A 15,267-nucleotide genomic window follows, 5' to 3' on the forward strand; every position below is an offset into this window, starting at 1 on the left:
CGAAGATAGCGGTGGGTGACAGAGCGGAAGGAACACCAACTCCAGGTCTTTGGCCCCCAAACTCTTTACTCCAAATATCCATTCTTCAGGTCCTCATCCCCTGATATTACCTGAGGCTTCACACAGCTTCCCTCACCTAGCTGTAGCGGGAAGGGAGAAATCTAGTTGCTGCTAAGCGCTGCAACACGGTAACCTTCGAATAACAGTGACGGGCACAGACGGTACTATGATCCTACCAGGCCCCAATGAAGTAAGCTGGCAACAAAATTAGAAGCTGCCAAAAGCAAACTGTCTCACAACGGTGGCCGACGGTTACATCAGAGAAGAGGAGGGGAATATACCCTGTTCTTTTCCCAACTTGGTCACTGACTCACACTGCAAGGCTTTGGGGAAACTTGTCCGCCTCTCTGATTCAGTTTCCCCCGAATAAAACGGGAAGAGTCACGTTTGCTGCCTCTGAATGGCGTTTTGAGAAAGGATTGTTTATTCAGACCCCTGGGTGATTGAGGATGAAAAGATTTCTAGAAACAAAATATCACAGTGACAACGAAAAGGAAGTGGGATTTCGACAGGGAAATTCCTTTGCAGAGAAAGCAGTGAGGATGGACAGTTCCAGGAGTCAGGGCGTGCTAGGTGTTCCCACCCTTGGCTTGATTTCACCGTCCTTCACCTAACAATAATAATAATGGCATTTATTAAGCACTTACTATGTGCAAAGCACCGTTCTAAGCGCTGGAGAGGTTACAAGGTAATCAGGGTTTCCAATGGGGGGCTCACAGTCTTAATCCCCATTTTACAGATGAGGGAACTGAAGCACAGAGAAGTTAAGTGACTTGCCCAAAGTCACACAGCTGACAACTGGTGGAGCTGGGATTTGAACCCATGCCCTCTGACCTAACGGACGATGGCTTTTCAAAGATCAGTGCTGGGGTTCTGAAGCTTTGGCAAAGGAGTCCAAGAATATTTTTCAACTTCTAGCCCGAAATTGCCCCTCACCCTGATGCTGCAAAGTCGGAGGCTCGATCTCCATTACATCCTGCTCAAATCAGATCCCAGCGGCTGGCGGGTTACAAAGGAAATTTGGAAATTGGACCTCTCCTTCATGGAAGGAGGGATCAGTGAAGCCCATTCACTTTGGCTATTACTTGAGGCTGGCCTAAGGACCAAGCTGGAAGTTCTCGTTCTCGTAAAGGGAAGCTGCCATCTTTCTGGTATTGACCCAGTCTTCTTGATGTCCAGAGTCTGGGAAAGTGACTGGGCCACTATTTCACTGCCACACTGTGCAACTTTTCTCGTTTGGCCAGGCCAACTTGTGGAGTGACGGCAGCCAACTGTCACTGGAGCCCTCCACTGCAAATAAATGGCAGGCTGAGAACTAAAGTGAGGACTGTGTGCTTGCCATCCATGCTGTCGCCGGACAGGAGGATTCAGAAAGTCACTTCGACCAACCCCAGACCTGATCTCTCTTTCTCCCGCTCTCCGTGCTTATTAAAATTGGAAACACCGTCTTTATATCACTAGTAATAATAATAATAATAATGATGGTATTTGTTAAGTGCTTACTCTGTGCCACGCACTGTTCTAAGCGCTGGGGTTAGATACGAGGTAATCAGGTTGTCCCACCTGGGGCTTACAGTCTTAAATCCCCATTTTAAAGGTGAGGCAACTGAGGCACGGAGAAGTTAAGCAACTTGCCTGAAGTCACACAGATGATCCTGTATCCTCTCCAGAGCTTAGAACAGTGCTTGGCATATAGTAAGCACTTAAATGCCATCATTATTACTGGGAAGCAGCGTGGCTCAGTGGAAAGAGCCTGGGCTTTGGGAGAGGTCATGGGTTCAAATCCCAGCTCCGCCAATTGTCAGCTGTGTGACTTTGGGCAAGTCACTTAACTTCTCTGTGCCTCAGTTACCTCATCTGTAAAATGGGGATTAAGACTGTGAGCCCCACCGTGGGACAACCTGACCACCTTGTTACCACCCCAGCACTTAGAACAGTGCTTTGCATATAGTAAGCGCTTAATAAATGCCATCATTATTATTATAAGTGGCGGAGCCAGGATTAGAACCCAGAACCTCTGACTCCCAAGCCCGGGCTCTTTCCACTCAGCCACGCTGCTTCTCTGTACAGCACTGGGCGAGGCATTTCCCTTCAGGTCAAGTTGTCCCTTGGAATGATAAGAGCTAATACACCAGAACCTTCACAGAGGGTACTGCGGTGATCAATTAATTCGTAATCCTCACATAAATGGTTGCGAGACCAAATTAATTCTTGAAGGACAGAGGAATCCAGGCCACGGAAAACGGCCTTAGGGGTTCATAGGGGAAAAACAGCAAATTAGATAACTACACTTTCTCCATTAATACGCTATTTATTCTACTGGTAGACTAAGGTAGGCAGCAAGTGCATCTTCTGGGGATGGAATTAAGCAAGTGGCACTACCTGATAATCCTTCTTGCAAGTAGCACTACCTGCTAAATCTTTCTTGCCCAATTCATTTCTACCAGATTTGATGGCCCAAGAGGAGTGTGAAGGATTTGGGAGTTCAGAGCCCTTGAGAGTCCAGGGTTCTGCACACAGTAGGGGTCCAGGAATCACTGCTAAAACTGATTTTGACACTGATGTCGGCTAGTCAACTGGCTAAAAGCAGGGCCTCATTCCTTTATGCAATATGGCAGGGCAGGGGACCTAGAAGACGGACCCAAAGTATATTAACTTTCCCTATAACATGGGAGTTGCATTCTTGAAGAATCCTCTTAAGGAAAATTCTCACTAAAGCTACTCACTCCGTGTCAGATGCCATAAACAGGTATACAACCATTTCCTCCAATACTGAATCCCAAGCTCACACTGTCGGGAACACGTTCCCTACCCCGCCGTCACGTTACACGTTTCGGCGAGAACGCAAACACCTGCTTCAGCGGACCTGAGTCGACCTGGGCAGACAATAAAGATGGGTTCCCAAATCTATCTAATTTGCGAGGGGGTAAAACTGGCTTAGTGAAGTTCCCCGAAGTAACTGGAAAGTCAAGAGGGTCAGGGAGCCTTTGAGAGGCTAAAACGGTTTGGTTAAAGGGTCAGCTTCTTTGGGGAAGCAGAGGGACTGTGTTCTCCAGCGCCAGACTTGAAAGGAGGAGGAACTCCCTCCTAAGGATCATGGTTGCCATGGAGATAAATAATCTAAGAGAGCAGATGAAAGTGGAAAGAGTGTGACAGCTTCCCACGTATTCCGGATGTCCGGTCTTTTGGGCAAATTTCCCTAAAATGGCCCCGTCCAGGGTGAGATCGGCATGGGACACATTTTGTTCTGTACTTTTATAAACTGAACAAATATGCAGCTCCGCCCCATGTCAAGCCGGCCCCCCTGCCCATAACTTTATATGGCTTTTCTCCGCTGACCTTGTCCCGCTATGACCACGGGTGCCCCTTCCAAACTACGTGGAGGCGATACTGGACTGACACTGGACAAGCGGGAGGAAGAGGCCGAGAGGGGACTGCCACCACTTTGGACCCAACCCTACCCCATAGCTAGTGGGACTCCAGGCAGCATGGAGCTCTGCAGAATAAAGAATGTAAGATAGTAAGCTCTTTGGGGGCAGGGGTCCTACCTATTAACTCTACTGGATTATCCCAAGGGCTTAGTACAGCGCTCTGCACAGTGCAGATGTGCAGTGAATAAGACTGATTGATTGATAGACAGGGAAGGGGAGAAATGGCAACTGTAGGACCAAGTCTGACGGACAAAAAACAAAAAACACGGCACTGCACTTTCAGGGGGGCAGGACTAAATAAAGGAAAATACAGCAAAAGGCGTATCTGGTCGGTAAAAAATTATTTTCAAAGAATAAATCAGGTCATTTCAAAGTTTAAAAATCCCACTAAATTTTTTTAAGAGGCCTGCTTTTTGAAGGATCTGTCCCCTAAATTTGTCGCACACATGCAGTCACCCTACTTGGAAAGCACAGAGAAGAAAGACCATATTGTGTTTGGGGAATCTGTTCATTTCAACATCACCGGACCTAGATCTGTATTACTGACAGACTGGAAAGGAGTGAAGCTAGGACAGGGAAACATCATGTCTTCTAGGCCCTGGACTGCATAGTTCTCATTTGTAGAATTTTATTATTGAATGAGCTTGGCTGCCATAAGCATCAACCGGCAGAAAAATTGGAAGGAACTCAAAGGAGAATTGATTAGAGCACAGTGTTGAGCTTTGGGGAAGGGTTCAGCTTATTAAATTTCAAGTTAATCCTAAATTGGAAGGTGTTGCAAACCCCGGTGAGAAGAGGGAAATACAGCAAATTCAATCTACTTGTGCTGAAAATATGGTAAAGCAGCCAAGATTATATGAAAATTACAGTTACATTTAAATACTCAGTAAGCGGGGCAAAAATCAAGCTGTCTGTAATGATATCTTTGAAGGTTTAAAGACAGGAGGAGGTGTTTTGAAATGACTGACTTTATAATGCAAACGGACTTAAGAATATTGGGGAAAGATTGAGACTTCCAAGTATAGCTGCCAAACTGCTACATGGATATAAGTTTTTTTCCCCAAGGTTATTGGTAGGTAGGTATTTTAAAGAGAAAAGAGCTGTTATTTCTTAAAAGGCCTTCCCAGACTGAGCCCCCTCCTTCCCCTCCCCACAGCACCTGTATATATGTATAAATGTTTGTACATGTTTATTACTCTACTTATTTATTTTACTTGTACATATTTATTCTATTTATTTTATTTTGTTAATATGTTCTGTTGTGTTCTCTGTCTCCCCCTTCCAGACTGTGAGCCCGCTGTTGGGTAGGGACCGTCTCTATATGTTGCCGACTTGTACTTCCCAAGCGCTTACTACAGTGCTCTGCACACAGTCAGCGCTCAATAAATACGACTGAATGAATGAATGAATGAAGGGCTTATGACTTCTAAAATAATAGATATCAGGACTATTGCCATTCGAATGATGTCAAATTCATCCACCATTTTTCATTAGAAGCCCTCCGAAAATTCCCCTTTTCAACTCCACAAGAGTTAGAACAAGCTGCTGCCTTCTTGACTTTCCAGAGAGGGAGTTGGAAGAGTTTTTAGGACTGCGCAAGAGGGCTTCTGGGCCCCTGGTAGAGGAAACATCCTCTTTTTACGCTGGTGCCTTCTGTCTTACTGAGTGAGACTGTAGACTTTAGATTGTAAGCTCACTGTGGGCAGGGAACGTAGCTGTTGACTGTTATACTTTATTCTCCCTAGTGTTTAGTACAGTGCTCTGCACCCAGTAAGCACTCAATAAACCCAACTGACTGAGTGTTACCTGCCACGCCATCAGCTCAGAGTTGGAACTGTCGCCCCAGCATTTTACCCCATGGAAATTACAGAAGATTGAGTTACGGCATCCAAACCTACGTCAGTTGGCCCAAGAGAACCCTATCCAAACTGCAGAAACCTTCGGCTACACAAAACCGCAGAGAACTGCACCTGTCAGCCGAGCCGAGGAAGACTCCTCTCAGTCGGCCAACAATCTGCTGCCAACTAAACAACCCGAAAGGAAGTCCCTCAAGGCCACGTCACTGGGCACATATGTTGGCAGGCTCTGTGCAGAGGGGCCAGGCACAGGCCAGGATTTTTGGACTCTGTCCAAGACCAGTCCAACTTAGGCTAAACCACGAAACCTGCAGCAATCGGATGTGAATGGGCCTCACTTCCAGGGCTCACACGTGGGAATATATCTGCAGCATCTTCACACATATGAGCAGCCCCAGCTGCTGCCCCACCACAGGGGAGATAACTGACCATAGACAGAACTTGGCCTTGTCTTCTTTTTTTTTTTTAGCTTACCTCGCTGACTTACGCTCCATGGGCTCTACAAACTGACAATTCTCTGGAGAACTTTTCCAGGCAATGGTGTCTAGCTGAACAACAAGAGGGGAGTTCTTCCCTGCCAGTCATCTTCCCACTGTGTTTTCTTGGATGGGCATACCTCGGTTAGCTGAATGAACAAGAGCAATTCTCGCTCTTTTCTTCTTATGATCTAGGCAGAGGCATGCCCATGTCTTGCTGAGGCTGGTTAAATTGTCAGTCGGTGTTCTACTGTAGTGTGGTTTAATCCCAAGCACTGCGCTTAATTTAACCTTTGAGCGCTAAGATCCTGTTGACCAGGATCACACACGGAATTCTGAAATTTGAGATTATGTTCTGGGGGCTGGGTATTATTTCTGGAATAGAGGTTGGGATCTCCAGTGACCGTCTTTGAGTGTGTGCACACACACATGAACACACATACACAACCCCCGCGGCCCCCAATTCAAGCACACCCACTCTTCTCTCTGTGTGTTCAGGATTGGCATCATTTTCTCCCTGAAGATGAACGTCCTTTTCCTAGTATATCGCTCCACTCCAATGGACCTTTATTTTAAAACCTCAAAGGTGTCAGTGGCTTAAAAAAGCAACAGTCCCAGGATTGGAAAGAAGCACTAGGGGAGAAGCCCAAGATTCCCGATTCCTTGGTCTACTCATCCTTAAAGGCTTGCTGGCAAATCATGAGCCACCGTTTGCTGGCCAAAGAGTCGCAGATGGTTTGCGAGCTACAGGTCAGTCATTCTCGTGAACCAATCAATCAATATTTACTGAATGCTTACTTTGTGCAGAGCACTGTACTCAGCACCTGGGGAAGTAACAGTTTAACTATGCTGAGCTAAGTCTTATTCCAAAAGGAAAATTACATGTGCTTGTGTTGGGACATTTATCCACCTTTCTTTTCTTTCTACAAACTTTAAACATCATACTACGTTTTCAGCAGCCTCTATCACTGTTGTAGATTTTTATCCGTGATAATTAGCATTTTACATTAAAGGACTACTATATCCATTCATTCATTCAATAATATTTATTGAGCGCTTACTGCGTGCAGAGCACTGTACTAAGCGTTTGGGAAGTACAAGTTGGCAACATATAGAGACGGTCCCTACCCAACAATGGGAACTCTTAGCATGTCAATTTTATTTAAAATCTCAGAAGTTGGAAAAGCATTCCAGGAATAAACTGAATTTTTCTGGTAACCTTTTCTGACAGGCAGCCAACTCACTCATAAGAAATGTATTAGCTCACCGAGACTGGTTACAAATCCACATTTCATACACACCCAGGGTAGAAAGTAAAGTTGCAGTGCCCAGGAAATCCTCTCCCGGGATGCTAGCTAACCTACCTTGTTCTGTCTCCAATCTGAATGCTCTGGAGAGAGGATGGAGAACTGCCTCTCAGCTACAGGACTTCACCCCTGCCCTATTCCAATCACCTATTTCAGGGAGCTAAGCTAGTGCAGAGAGAGGGGATGGAGAGATGGAAGTGCCTGGGGGCATGAGGAAGTCAAGAGTGATGCCAATATTTGCATTTTGCTTAGAATTTCATTAATATCACTTATTTTAAATTGAAGCTAAGAAGAAATTATTACATTCCATAATACAATTTTCAAATGTTCAAAGAATAAATAATTAACCTGAAATTTTCACATGCTCATCTGGGAACAGAGACATCTGCGTATGCTTTACAGCGTATGGACTTTTTTTTTTCATCTAAGGACCAAAGATGGCGGAATTTAGGAGAACAGATTTAAAATGTCACAGGATTTTGAAAGTGAATCCTCATTTTTCATTCATTCATTCAATCATATTTATTGAGCGCTTACTGTGTGCACAGCACTATACTAAGCGCTTGGGAAGTACAAGTCGGCAACATATAGAGACGGTCCCTACCCAACAACGGGCTCACAGTCTAGAAGGGGGAGACAGACAACAAAGCAAAACATGACAAAACAACACAACCTTTTCTGAACACAACTAAAATTCTACCTAATCAGGCCCTAAACAGAAGCCCAATAACAAACCGGTGAAAAATCCAGTTTCCAGATCTTACCTGCGGTTACACACCTCTCTTCCTCTGGATTTCAGTCTTCAGTCTAGAAAATAGAGGGAAAAAAATGCACAGTGACTCAAAAAATACCAAAACGTGTTTCATGTTTCCACATGCAACGTCTCTCTTTTTGAACAAAAATCTTTTACTACCTGAAGTAAAAAAACCAAAAACCAACCCCACCCCCCACAAAACAAGGCTTTTTCTCTCTTCCAGGTGCTTTCAAACCCAATACCTTTAAGGCACAATTCAAAATACTTGAAAAATCCCTAAGTAGCATGGGAAATAGGCACCCAAAGGTTCAAAAAAGTTGCCGTGGCCGCACTCCAAGTCAATCCCTTGAGCTGGAAATTTGCAAACACATCGCTAGGACATACAGTTTTATGAACACACACCTACTCAATATTAGAATCACCTACAGGAGATGAACTGGGAAAAGGGAAACCAAAAGAACAAAGACAAAGGAAATCTCTTAGGGATTAAGGACCGTTTCATTACTGGGGTATTTCTGGTGACTGCTGTTTTAGACACCCAATGCAAACTTCCCTATTTCTGGGGCAGAAAGTCATCACAGGAAGAAACAGAAGAACTTCTGCAGGGGCTGCACAGATGAATCTCGGCAGCCCCAAGCAGGGTGGGTAACCACAGAAACCATAGAAAGCTGTAGACTGTGGTCTAGTTCAAAAGAAAACTGAACAACCACTACACCAACCTACTCTATACTATTAAAAAAACTCAGCTTTATCTTTCGGTTTCATATCAGCGCCAACCTTGTTTCCCAGAATCTCAGAAATTTGGACACCACCGCCGTCACCTCCAACGACTTCACTTGTCAAAGTGGCTAAGACAGAAAACTGGTGAAGGTTATCAAGGACAAAGATTGGGAAGTGAGAAGAGAAATTTTGAAGACAAAGACAGTCCCAGAGCAGAAATGAAACAGGAACTCTGTCCCCAGGCTGCCTTTTGTGAAAACCACAGGAGTCGCTGAAACAGGACACGCTCCCTAAATGGCGTGCAGATTTCAGGCCCAGATCAGTATGGCGAAAACCTCTTTTTAACAGAATGCGGAGGATCGATTTTTGGATGTTTTGGTTGAATGCTACCCCTGTATAAATTCAACAGTGTGTTGCCAAATACAAAGGGGCACTCGCATTTTGGAAAGAGTTTATTATAAAGTTGCACTGCATTTACAGAGGACTTAATTACAAGTGTGCTATCCTGAGAGATAAACTACCAAGCATGGACAAGCACTGACTGGGTCAATCGTGGGCCAACGATTCACTTCTGAAGACACCTTTCTAATCCTACTGTCGGCTATGTTGCCAACTTGTTCTTCCCAAGCGCTCAGTACAGTGCTCTGCACACAGTAAGCGCTCAATGAATACGACTGAATGAATGATTCAACCAAGAGAATTATGATGAGCTTTAACAACGTAAATGACATCGCAAAGCGGGTTAAACCAACTGAGCTGCTAAAGACACGGATCAACACCGGTTTAAGTTTTTTAAGAATGCATCTGGGCTACCATCTGAGCTGAGCACTTACTATGCACAGAGCAGGGCTTGGGAGTTAGAGGTCATGGGTTCAAATCCTGGCTCCACCAATTGTCAGCTGTGTGACTTTGGGCAAGTCACAACTTCTCTGTGCCTCAGTTCCCTCATCTGTAAAATGGGGATTAAGACTGTGAGCCCCCTCGTGGGACAACCTGATCACCCTGTAACGTCCCCCGCACTTAGAACAGTGCTTTGCAAGCACTTAACAAATGCCATCATTATTATTATTATTATTACTTAGGTAGTGAGGGGAATTAAGAGAGAGACCAAGACAAGGGTCTGGTTGTTCAAGAGCACACCACCTAATAAGTAGCCGGGGCCGGGGGGGGCTAAGGTAGATGGCGTGACCAGGGTAGCAGGGCAGAAGGTGAGTTTTTAGCAGGTTTGAAAACAGAAGTAGCAAGGGAACTGTTGCAAGCAATCAATCGATGAAGCTCAGACAAAGTAGCTTAGGGGAGGGCACTCTAGGAAAGCACAAGGGAGTCGGCCGGTGGAGAGTTTTGAAATAGATGGCCAAGAGCTTTGTTTTAAAAGAAACCATGGAAGTCACTGTAAGATACCTAAGAAAGGAGCGACACGATCTGATCGACGTTTGAGAAAGATGACTTGTGTTTATGCAGGTCGGATGGACTGAGCGGAGACTAAAGCAAGGGGCTGCTTGTGAAATCCAGCCGCTAGGTAGGAAAGGCTTGTATTATTTATTGAATTTGTATTGGGTATTAGGGTCATGGCTACGAGACCGGAGAGGAATGGACCGATTCATGAAAAACCATCAGCAACACTTGGTGATAGATCTGATAGGGGAGAAAGAGAGGAGTCGAGAGAACTCCAAGGTTGCAATCATGTCAGGCCGGGAAAACGGCAATGATGGGAAAATGCGGAGGAGGAGCGGGCTTCGGAGGAGAGTTGAGTTCAATTTTTGTTACACTATGATTGATACGGTGACAAAGTCTCCCATTGGGAACGATGGATGAGCTTTGGCAGAGAGAAACCCAAGTGGAGAGGTCTCAGAGGGATGACGAAATATGAGATTGAGGGCAGGAGACCACAAGAGAGGTCATGGGTGAAGATAAAGATGTCTGAGTCACGCTAATTTAAGGGGCCCAGGAAAAGTTGGATGAAATCCATTCCTCTAACAGAAATTTTGATAAAACAATTGCAAAGAGGACCTCTCTGGTGTTCTGTGTTCCTAGATCTGTGATTATTCCGTTCTCCTATAATGCAGGGGCTACATTCCTGATGAATTCTGCGTTACAGTTTGTACACCTTGACTGACAAGTGCAGCCCCGTTTCTTTTGACCTCACCTAGTGTTCGGTCCAGAGAGACACACACTTTGAAGACGCTCCCTGAGTCTCTAATGAGACTGTCCAAAATATGCAGTTAAAACATGTATTTGGGAAGAACGGAGTGCACATCCAGTTCTCCAAAATGAGAACTGCATTCTTGCAAAACCTCTGGTTAGGAAAAACTTGCACCGTAGTAATCACCCAGCCTGACACCATGCAGCTGTGCACAAAGCCGTTTCTTCTACAACATAGCACGCCACACCCAACCAGGCTCACATTATCAGAAAATTATTTAATTCCCTAATCACCTTCTAGCCAAGATGGCTCCTGAAAATGTGTACGGCAGAACTGAGAATACTTGTTTCTCTTCACTTATGCAAAAAACCCACAACCGAATTAGACCTAGGTTGACTTCTAGACTGTGAGCCCACTGTTGGGTAGGGACCGTCTCTATATATTGCCAAATTGTACTTCCCAAGCGCTTAGTACAGTGCTGTGCACACAGTAAGCGCTCAATAAATACGATTGAATGAATGACTTGGATTATTAAAAATCAACTCTATTTACTGAGCGTTTATTGTGTTCAGAGCACTGTACTAAGCGACTGGGAGAGTACAATATAACCGAGTTGGCAGACCCGTTTCCTGCGCCCAAGAAGCTTACGGTCAAGATGATGGAAAAAGAAAAAAACCCAAAGGCCTGCACGAAGTCAGTTTCAGTTCATCGCTAACTCATCTCGATCAATTCAATTTCTATTTGGGGTGTGGGAATCCACTACTACCGTATTGCTCTGGGAACCTATTACCACCGACTTTTCGTTTTAAGTATAGGGCCAAACTTTGAGTATAGGGAGCCGAAAGAAGCCCCTGGCTGGTCTCAGCATCTGAAAGAGGGGAGAATTGGTTCCAGAGTCCAGCAAGGCCCCAAAGAATCCCAACATAGGCTCTGGAAGTCACGACCGGGAAAAGGAGCCCCAGGCTCACACACTTTGGAACTGCGTTATGGGGAGAGGAGCTTCTAATCTCATTCCATAATCCAGTGAGAGAGATGCTCAGCTCACCTTGGGAATCTTGCCCAGCTGCCTGCCAGGAACTGAGGAGAGACTAAAGGGACCGGAATTCTGGCTGGCTACGGCTTGTCCATCCACTGGAAAAACCGACAATCCCAAGGGCACAGAAGCCTCCCTTGCCCCCGCGGAGGTGGTGTGCCCCCGACTGCCACTGAATCCATCCTCTTTTCAAGGCCAGAGGCCTCTGCTTATGTTCTTGAAGATTAGTGAGTCATTATGATTCCTGCCCTCTCCTTGAACCCAGACGGGGATGTTACAAACGGATCTCAGTCTCCCACAAAAGGATCATTCTCCAAACCGGGCAGTCATCGGCAAAGATCTGTTCCGTACCTTACGGGCCCATTTCTTCAGTTTCTCTCACAAGGTTTGCTGTCCTTTGAACTCATTCTACTCTACCTTAACACAGTTGCGTAAAAGCCCTGAATAATTCTGCTGTGACAACTTGCTCTAACAAACGAAACACGCTCTCTTTCCAGCCTTCCAGAAAAAGAATGACCAATACAACAGGCAAAATGGGAAACAAACCCATTCTTTTATTCTCCCTCCCTATCTCTTTCTCTTTTCTTCCCCTGACCCTGCTTCAATTCTGCTGTCCAAAATCTGGGAATCACCATTAGATACCATCAGATAATAAACACCCCTGCATTTCTTCCTTCTCCCTAACTGGGGATAAGGAAATGTGACTGAGTCAATTGAAGGCTGGGTGAGGTTCAGTCCCTTGCACCCGCTCCATTTCTTTCCCACTGCCTCAGCTTCAGCCTCACGCCACAAGGAAATGACAAGGTCAGGAGGAGAGATGAGAGATGGGATGTTTGCATTTGTAAAAGAGGAAGGGAAGAACTAAGCTCCAGCCAGGTCCGCATGTGGCTGCTTCCTTCTCAGCTCCTACTGTCCCATCCTCCTGTTTTTTTAAGATGCCCCCCTTGTCCTCTCCCCCCCACAACACTCATCCTTTCCCAGTCCTAGCTTTGCAAGCCATATGGGCACTGCAGGAAGCCTGAACACGGCAGCAGTTATTAAACGCACAGATGGGAATTCACATATGGTAGGTATAGTAAACCTACAGACTCCAAATTGTGCCCCTATATATATATATATATATATACCATATAACACACACACTCTCTCTCTCTCTGCCTCTCTGCATACATATATACACATACACATATATGTGTGTATATATACACACACACATACAAATGTGTGTATATATGTATGTGTATATATATATATACACACATACATATATGTGTATGTGTATATATGTATGCAGAGAGGCAGAGAGAGTGTGTTTGTGTTATATATATGGTACCTCACTAGTTTTCCAATTACAAACCTCCAATTGCGCAAATAGGTGTTGAATACTTTTAGCTGGTCTCTGCCACTCTTGGCGCTTAACTAGCTAATAACGAACGAGAATCAGCAAAGGAAAAGGTAGCAGGATTGTGTAAAGGGAATGAGCAGGAACCCTACTGGAGCAGCCCCACTTTCGCAAAGGGCAAGATTCACCGTGGGAACCCGCGGTGGGGAAGAGAGACTCCAGCAGCCCCATTATTCATTATTCTTAATAATGGGGATTTGCCCCATTATTTGCATGACGGTGATACTCTAATACAGCCTTTCCTTGGACAGCCCCACACCAGTGACTCAAATTATAGATATCTCCTCTTCCATTCCACTGGCCTGTCATGAGGCCAGAGCTGAGCAGCTGATTTCATCCAGTGAGTCACTAACTTGAATTACATTTTTATTTCAACCCACTTCTCCAGTTCACCCCTGCTGCGCCATATGGTGGGCCCACATAAGCCCAATGTGACTAAACTCCTTTTAGAGGCCTTAATCATTGTCGAGGTTTTAAAATAGGGCCTTGTAAGCTCGACTTACTCATTTTTAAAAGGAAAGAACAGTCTTAAAAAGAGAGAGCAGGTGAGGTACATAACCTGAGCGTGGGATGAGAATTTCTGGAGAAGCAGCGTGGCTCACTGGCTTTGGAGTCAGAGTTCATGGGTTCAAATCCCGGCTCGGGCAAGTCACTTAACTTCTCTGGGCCTCTTACCTCATCTGTAAAATGGGGATTAAGCCCCAAGTGGGACTACCTGATCACCTTGTAACCTCCCGAGAGCTTAGAACAGTGCTTTGCACATAGTAAGCGCTTAATAAATGCCATCATTATTATTATTCTGCTCAAAAAGCTTGAGAGGGTGATGTCCACCTAGGTTCACGTGTGGGAAAATGGTCGTAAATTGAAGAATGAGAGACTCTGGTTGGAGACAGGGAAAAGTTTGACTGAGGTGATACCCTAGTAGACGCTACCAGCGAAGGCTGATGTATAACTGTGGAACTCTTTAAGAATAGTTAAGAGGGCCATCTTTTCTCAATGGGAGCCTAATCAAATCATCTTTCCAGGCCCCCTTCAATCTTATGAACCACCAGTCACTAAGGAGAAAAGGGAAGAGGAACAATGGAGGTGAAGGGATTGCTGTTTTCTACTTTTCTGACAACCTGTCTCTGCTCTTCAGCAATTTCTCCAATTGGTGCTGCCACTGTAGCTAGCTTCTCTCATTCCCCAGGGGATTTTGAGACTCCCCCAAGGGATTTTGGTCACCTGTTCCTGCTCCATTTCATTCGCATTCGTAAACCCTTCTGCCTCCCGCAAATTCTAAAGTGTGGGACGTGTTAATTCCAAAATGTTCAGATTGTATCTCTTATGGGTTCAGATTTGAAAGTACCAATTCAACCTCTCACCTCAAACGAGCCTTGCTTTTCCTCCTTTTCACACTGCCTGGAACTTTAATGCATTCATTCATTCAATCGTGCTTACTGTGTGCACAGCACTGTACTAAGCGCTTGGGAATTACAAGTTGGCAACATACAGAGACGGTCCCTACCCCAACAGCGGGCTCACAGTCTCGAATGCACGGACAGGACAGGACCACAGATTCTAGCATCCCAGAAGGGGCCGACGTTGAATTTGGGCAATTATATTCTGCCTTCCTACATTTCTGTAGTAATTTCAGTTGACACTCATGCAGCTTGGACCGGCAAGGGTGCGGCTGGCCTAATTTCAATCACTTCTCAAGTGCATGCATATTTCTGCGTAGCATTTTCTTCAATCAATCTTTCCTGCCAGGCAGAGGGCAACATTAGCCGTATTCCGGTAAGGCAGGCAAGGAGACAGAGTGAGATCCCATGTCAAAACAACTTCTATAAATACAGTTATCGGAATGGTGTTTCAGTAGGAATCAAAGCAGCTTCAAAACCGGATCAAGTGGAACATCTTTCTGAGGTTGAACTCTTTTGTGAAAGTCTTCGTGCCAAGAAGAACAGGAAAGACGAGGGGGTTCTGATGTTAAAGCTCCCTCACAGGGTGTTCTCTTCTTCTCGATTCCCAGATGAGCAAAGCTCCGTTCCCACTTGCAATATGGTTTCACGCTCCCACTTGCGGGATGACTTCGCTGCATGGGTT

The 15,267-nt window shown here is 45.3% G+C and overlaps 1 protein-coding gene across 6 annotated transcripts in view; it reads right to left on the reverse strand.

Moving 5' to 3' along the window:
* CELF1 (CUGBP Elav-like family member 1) overlaps positions 1-15,267 on the reverse strand; it is a 69,998-nt gene that overhangs the window by 22,697 nt on the left and 32,034 nt on the right. For all 6 annotated transcript variants that reach the window (XM_038765112.1, XM_038765108.1, XM_038765113.1 and 3 more), the window contains exon 2: positions 7,895-7,937. The gene's annotated coding sequence lies outside the window, so the exon portion shown is untranslated. The remainder of the gene's footprint in view (positions 1-7,894; positions 7,938-15,267) is intronic.

This window comes from Tachyglossus aculeatus, chromosome 22, assembly GCF_015852505.1.
Source record: "Tachyglossus aculeatus isolate mTacAcu1 chromosome 22, mTacAcu1.pri, whole genome shotgun sequence".
Lineage (NCBI taxonomy): Eukaryota > Metazoa > Chordata > Mammalia > Monotremata > Tachyglossidae > Tachyglossus > Tachyglossus aculeatus.